The sequence below is a fragment of the Sapajus apella genome, unplaced genomic scaffold (genome assembly GCF_009761245.1).
Source record: "Sapajus apella isolate SASKATOON/1434 unplaced genomic scaffold, GSC_monkey_1.0 scaffold152, whole genome shotgun sequence".
Classification (NCBI taxonomy): Eukaryota; Metazoa; Chordata; class Mammalia; order Primates; family Cebidae; genus Sapajus; species Sapajus apella.
In genome coordinates, this window is record NW_022437092.1 from 31,318 (window position 1) to 38,865 (window position 7,548).

A 7,548-nucleotide genomic window follows, 5' to 3' on the forward strand; every position below is an offset into this window, starting at 1 on the left:
AACTTCTGGGCTCAAGTGATCCTCCCACCTTGGCCTTCCAGACTGCTAAGATTACAGGTGTGAGCCACTGTGCTTGGCCTGTTTTATTCATTTTGATGTTATTACTAATGCAATTGTCTTCTTAATTTCCTTTTCAGATGATTCATTGTTAGTGTATTGAAATGTAATTTTAAATGTTAATTTTGTATCCTGCAGCTTTGCCGCATTCATTTATGAGTTCAGTTTTTGTGTACATAAATGTGTGTGTAATCTTTAGGATTTTCTACACATAGGATTATGTCATCTGCAAACATAATTTTATTTCTTCATCTTCTAAATTTTGAGGGATTGACCAAAATCTTGGTCATTGATGTCCCTCTTTGTCACCATCATAGTGGGACTTGTTTGGCCTTGGTATGGAATTCACAAGTCACAATGTTAGGCCAGTCATATATTCCTTTTCTGTTATAATATTCTTGGCCGGGCGTGTTGGCTCAAGCCTATAATTGCAACACTTTGGGAGGCTGAGGCGAGCAAATCACTTGAGGTCAAGAGTTCAAGATCAGCCTGGCCAACATGGTAAAACCCCGTCTCTACTAAAAGAAAAAAAAAAACTGGCCAGGCATGGTGGCATGTGCCTGTAGTCCCAGCTACTCAGGAGGCTGAGGCAGGAGAATCACTTGAACCCAGGAGGTAGAGGCTGCAGTGAGCTGAAGTCGTGCCACTGAACTCCAGCCTGGGCAACAGTGAGACTCTGTCACAATAAATAAATAAATAAATAAAATATTTAGTGTATTTGTTTCTTTAGTGTCTAAAGAAATAGTGCTATCAGTCACCCTTTTAATTAAGCTTTTTTTGTAGTAGCAAAAATCAGGGGAAAGATAAGTACACCATTACGTTTGTTTAGCACCATGCATAAGCCCCCGACATGGGCAAGAAGGAGATCCAAAGCTGCATAATGGTCTGTTAAGTGCTTTTGTTGAATACGTCAGTTATCATCCACCTTTTGGAGGGTGGCTTCTACCTGTCTGAAAACTTGGAGGTCTGGTTGACCAGAAAATCTAGGATTTTCCCCAAATTACTGATATAGTTTATTTTTCATTTTTGGAGACAGAGTCTCTCTCTGTCACCCAAGCTGGAATGCAGTGGTATGATCTCTGCTCACTGCAACCTCTGTCTCCCAGGTTCAAGCCATTCTCCTGTCTTAGCCTCCCAAGTTGCTGGGATTATAGGCGCGTGCCACTTTGCCCGGTTATTTTTTGTATTTTTAGTAGAGTCAAGGTTTCACCATGTTGGCCAGGCTGGTCTCAACCCTGCCTCAGCCTCTCAAAGTGCTGGGATTACAGGCATGAGCCACTGTGCCCAGCCTGATTTAGTTTGAAATTCCATACAAGTGGCACCCCACTAAGCATGAACCCTCAGGAACCCCATCTCACCTCAGTGAAACATAGTTCAGCTTTATCTATTTCAAGGTTGGTGCTAATTTCCAGTTGTTGGCCATTTTGTCACAGACCAGTCAGTTAAATTTGTCTACCCATAACTGAATATAACTCCAGCCACTTCAGACCCTGATCCTGATTTGAGAGTCAGGGTCTGAAGTGGCCAGAGTTACGCTGCAGCCCCTTATGTTGCTATAATCACTTCACATAGCTCCTGAAAAGGTCCAGTAGGAAACAAGAGTTTTTCAGCAAGTGTAGGAAAGTAAGTGGCAATGACATCAAGGGTAACTTTCCACTCTATGGGGTTTTAGGATAACTCTCACTGGAAATACGACATTAGTGGAATTGTTTTCTGACTGTTAGTCATCGGCCCACAAATCCAAGAATTGCTTTTTTTTTTTGGCTAGAGTATAAGCCTTAGCTAAAGCCATCCACAGATTATGGTCCCGAGGATTTTTCTGTAAGGAAAGGGAAAGAATTAGGATAGCTACTGGCTCTAATTGCAGGCTATATAATAAGTGATGGGTTTACGTTTTCCTCCATGTTCTGGGTAAGAACTCTTAATGCCTGATTGTTACATTCATGAACAAACAAGATAAAAGGTTTAGTATAACTTGGATGTCCTAAAGTTGGGGCTGTTGTAGGGCCAATTTCATTTTGTTCAAAGGCTGCTCGTGACTGTCTTCCCACAGTAAAGACTCCAGTACAGAGTTCCTGGTGAGCTCATTCAGTGGTGAGGCCAGTAAGGAGATATTTGGGATCCAGGATCTGCAGCATCCTGTAAATCCAAAAAAAAAATCTCAATTGTCTGGTTGTAGGCTGAAAAAAACTTGGAATAGCTTTTGTTTCAGGTGAGAGGAAAATTCCTTCAGCAGTCAAATCATGTCTAAATCATGGGCTTTTTCTCTTAAACTTTTCCCCTCAAAACCTTGTGACTTTTTTTTTTTTTTTTTAGATAGAGTCTTGCTCTGTTGCCTAGTCTGGAGTGCAGTGGTGTGATCTCCGCTCACTGCAATCTCCACCTCATGGGTTCAAGTGATTCTCTTGCCTCAGCCTCCCGAGTGGCTGGGATTACAGGCACATGCCACCATGCCCAGCCAATTTTTATATTTTTGGTAGAGAGAGAGTTTCACTATGTTGGCCAGGATAGTCTCAGTCTTTGGTTTTGGTATCAAGGTAATAGTGGCCTTGTGGATTGAGTTTGGAATATTCCCAACTTCTCTATTTTTTGGAATAGTTTGAGTAGGATTTGTATTAGTTCCTTAAATGGTAGAATTCAGCAGTGACGCCGTTGGATTCTGAGTTTTTCTGTACTGGAAGACATTTTATCATGGCTTCAATATTGTTACTTGTTATTGGTCTGTTCAGGTTTTGGATTTTGTCCTGATTCAATCTTGGTAGGTTGTATGTATCTAGGAATTTTTACATTTTTTCTAGATTTTCCAATTTATCGGCATAGAGTTACTCAAAGTAAGCCACTTTGAATTTTTGCAATATCATTTGTCTTCTTTTTCATTTGATTTTATTTATCTGGATCCTTTCTCTCTCTCTTTTTTTTAGTCTGGCTAAATATTTGTCAGTTTTGTTTAACTTAAAAAATTGGGCTGGGCGCAGTGGATTATGCCTGTAATTCCAGCACTTTGGAAGTCCAAGGCAGGCAGAGCACGAGGTCAAGAGATAGAGACCATCCTGGCCAACAAGGTAAAACTCTGTCTCTACTAAAAATACAAAAATTAGCTAGACATGGTGGTGCGTGCCTTTAGTCCCAGCTACTCTGGAGGCCGAGGTAGGAGAACTGCTTGAACCGGGACCTGGGAAGTGGAAGTTGGAGTGAGCGGAGATTGTACCACTGCACTCCAGCCTGGGCTACACAGCAAGACTCCATCTCAAAAAAAAAACAAGTTGATCTTTTGGTATTTTAATTTATTTCTACTCTAATCTTTATTCTTTCTTTTCTTGTACCAATTTTGGGTTTGGTTTGCTTTTGTGTTCTAGATCTTTAAGATGCATCATTAGATTGTTTCAAGTTCTTCTTTTTTGATATAGGCACGTAATAAGTATAAACTTCCCTCTGAGTACTACTTTTGCTGTATCCCATAGGGTTTGGTATGTTGTGTTTCCAATATCATTTGTTTCAAGAAATTGTTCTGTTTTCTTTTTTTTTTTTTTTTTTCACCAGTTGTTAAAGGACCTTTATTGAAATATTTTCCTTTGTGCTTCTTAACTAGCTGGGCATTCCACAGCACCACTGTTGATGTCATCTATGATGTCATGAGGGTGGTGGCCATCAACATTACAGCCCACAGACTGGGCAGTCCCCAGGATCTCTTTAATGGTTCCAGAGAGTTCTCTGGGTAAAGATTGGTGCCACATCTGTCGAGCAATGTTAACAATCTCATTGAAAGTGATATTCCCGCTGTGTTTAATGTTTTTCTGTTTCTTTCTGTCTCTTGGTGGTTCCTTAAGGGCTTTGATGATCAGGGCAGAGGCAGAAGGCACCACCTCAGTCTGGGCCTGTCTGTTCTGAACGGTCAGTTTCACTGTAATCCTCAGGCCCTTCCAGTCACCCGTTGCCTTGGCAATGTCATCACCAACCTTGTTTGGAGACAGACCCAGGGGGCCGATCTTGGGGGCCAGTGCAGAAGTGGCACCGACTTTACCCCCAGTGCACCTCAGGTATACGACTTTGATCTCCACTTCAGCGGCATGGTGGAGGCGGCTGGTGTTGGATGAAACCAGATTCGGGACAACCGAAGAAAATTGTACCTTGGCCTCCTCCGAGCCCAAAGCCGAAAGCTGTTCTGTTTTCTTAATTTCTTCATTGACCCACTGGTCATTCAGGAGCAAATTGTTTAATTTCTATATATTTGTATAGTTTCCAAAATTCCTCATTATTTGTTTCTGGTTTTATTCCATTGTGGTCAGAGACGATGCTCGATATTATTTCAGTTTTTAAAAGTTTTAAGACTCGTTTTGTGACCTACATATAGCTTATCCTTGAGAATGATCCACATGCTGAGGAAAAGAATATGTATTCTGCAGCTTTGGGATGAAATGTGTAAATATCTATTAGATCCATTTGATCTATAGTGCAGATTAAGTCTGATGTTTCTTCATTGATTTTCTGTCTGGAAAATCTAAATCTGAAAGCAGCGTGTTGAAGTATCCAGCTCTTATTTGTATCGGGGCCTGTCTCTCTAGCTCTAATAATATTTCCTTTTTATGTCTGGGTGCTCCAGTGTTGGGTGCATATATATTTACAGCTGTTATATCCTCTTGCTGAACTGACCCCTTTATTATTATATAGTGACCTTCTTTGTTTCTTCTTTTTTTTTTTTTTTTTTTTTTTTTGAGATGGAGTTTCGCTCTTGTTACCCAGGCTGGAGTGCAATGGCGCGATCTCGGCTCACCGCAACCTCCGTCTCCTGGGTTCAGGCAATTCTCCTGCCTCAGCCTCCTGAGTAGCTGGGATTACAGGCACGCGCCACCATACCCAGCTAATGTTCTGTATTTTTAGTAGAGACGGGGTTTCACCATGTTGACCAGGATGGTCTCGATCTCTTGACCTCGTGATCCACCCGCCTCGGCCTCCCAAAGTGCTGGGATTACAGGCTTGAGCCACCGCGCCCGGCCTCTTTGTTTCTTCTTACAGTTTGTCTTGAAATCTATTTTGTCTGATACAGCAAATACTGCTCTTTTTTGGTTTCCATTAGTATAGAATGTCTTTTTCCATCCCTTTATTTTCAGTCTATGTGTGTCTTTATAGGGGAAGTGTATTTCTTGTAGGCAAGAGATCAGTGGTTTTTTTTTTTGTTTGTTTTTTGTTTTTTTTTTTTTAAGACAGGGTTTCACCATGTTGGCCAGGCTGGTCTTGAACTCCTGACCTCAAGTGATCTGCCCACCTTGGCCTCCCAAAGTGCTGAGATTACAGGTGTGAGCCACCATGCCCGGCTGGGTTTTGTTTTTTCATCCATTCAGCCAGTCTGTGTCTTCTGATTGGAGAGTTTAGTTCATTTACATTCATCATTATTATTGATAAATAAGGACTTACTCCTGCCATTTTGTTATTTGCTTTCTGGTTGTTTAGTGGTCTTCTCTTCCTCTTTTCTTTTCTTCCCGTCATCCTCTAGTGAAGGTGATTTTCTCTGGTGATAAGACTTAGTGTCTATTTTTTTTGGTATCCATTTTTTTTTTTTGGTTTAAGGTTACCACGAAGCTTGTAAATACTATCTTATAACCCATTATTTTGAACTGATAATTCCATTTGCATAAATAAGCAAAAAGAAAATTGAAACTCTACAACTCACCTTTTTTTTTTTTTTTTTTGAGACGGGGTTTCACTCTTGTTACCCAGGCTGGAGTGCAATGGCGCAATCTCGGCTCACCGCAACCTCCACCTCCTGGGTTCGGGCAATTCTCCTGCCTCAACCTCCTGAGTAGCTGGGATTACAGGCACGCGCCACCATGCCCAGCTAATGTTTTTGTATTTTTAGTAGAGACGGGGTTTCACCGTGTTGACCAGGATGGTCTCGATCTCTTGACCTCGTGATCCACCCGCCTCGGCCTCCCAAAGTGCTGGGATTACAGGCTTGAGCCACCGCGCCCGGCTACAACTCACCTTTTAACTTTTAGTTGTTTCTATTTATATCTTACTGTACTATGTCTTGAAAAATTACATTTATTATTTTTGAGTGGTTCACTGTTGAGTCTTTCTACTTAAGATAAGAATAGTTTATGGGCCAGGCACGGTGGCTCATGCCTGTAATCCCAGAACTTTAGGAGGCTGAGGAGGGTGGATCACGAGGTCAGGAGATTGAGATGATCCTGGCCAACATGGTGAAAACCTGTCTCTACTAAAAATACAAAAATTAGCTGGGCCTGGTGGCACCTCCTTGTATTCCCAGCTACTCAGGAGGCTGAGGCAGGAGAATCGCTTGAACCAGAGAGTCAGAGGTTGCGGTGAGCCGAGATTGCACCACTGCACTCCGGCCTGGCAACAGAGCAAGACTCTAAGAAAAAAAAAAAAAAGTGGTTTACATACCACAGTTACAAATGTTATAATATTCTGTATTTCCTCTTTACTGTTACTAGTGAATTATGAACCTTCAGGTAGTTATTTATTGCTCATTAATGTCCTTTTCTTTCTTATTGAAGTATTCCCTTTAGCATTTCTTGTAGGACTGGTCTGGTATTGATGAAATCCCTCAGCTTTTGTTTATCTGGGAAAGCCTTTAATTTTCCTTCATGTTTGAAGGACATTTTCACTGGATATACTATTCTAGGGTAAGAGTATTTTCCTTCAGCACTTTAAATGTGTATTGCCAATCTCTCCTGGCCCTCGAGATTTCCACTGAAAAGTCTGCAGTCAGATGTATTGGAGCTCCATTGTATGTTATTTGTTTCTTTTATCTTGCTGCTTTTTAGGATCCTTTCTTTATCCTTGAGCTTTGGGAGTTTGATTATTAAATGCCTTGTGGTAGTCTTCTTTGGGTTAAATCTGCTTGGTGTTCTATAACCTTCTTGTACTTGGATACAGATATCTCTCTAGTTTGGGAAATTCTCTATTATCACTTTGAATAAATTTTCTACTACCTTTTTTTTCTACCTCCTCTTTAAGGCCAGTAAGTCTTAGATTTGTCCTTTTGAGGCTATCTTCTAGATTCTATAAGTGTGTTCGTTTCTTATTCTTTTTTCTTTAGTCTTCTGACTGTTTATTTCCAAATAGCCTGTCGTCAGGCTCACTAATTCTTTCTTGTTTGATCAGTTCTGCTATTAAAGGAGTCTGGTGCATTCTTCAATAAGCCAGTGGCATTTTTCAGCTCCAGAATTTCTGCTTGATTTTTAATTATTTCAATATCTATGTTAAATTTATCTGATAGAATTCTGAATTCCTTTTCTGTGTTATCTTGGATTTCTTTGAGTTTCCTCAACACATCTATTTTGAATTCTGTCTCAAAGATCACATATCTCTTTCTCTAGGATTGGTCCTTGGTGCCTTATTTAGTTCATTTGGTGAGGTTATGTTTTCCTGGATGGTGTTGATGCTCGTAGATGTTCTTTGGTGCCTGGGCATTGAAGGGTTGGGTATTTATTGTAGTCTTCACTGTCCTGGCTTATTTCTAGCTGTCCT

The 7,548-nt window shown here is 40.8% G+C and overlaps 1 pseudogene across 1 annotated transcript; it reads right to left on the minus strand.

Moving 5' to 3' along the window:
* Nucleotides 1-3,573: 3,573 nt before the first annotated feature.
* On the minus strand, nucleotides 3,574-4,278 carry LOC116541538 (annotated as a pseudogene). Its single transcript, XR_004264851.1, has one exon. The product of XR_004264851.1 is annotated as a 60S ribosomal protein L12 pseudogene (transcript).
* Nucleotides 4,279-7,548: the final 3,270 nt, after the last annotated feature.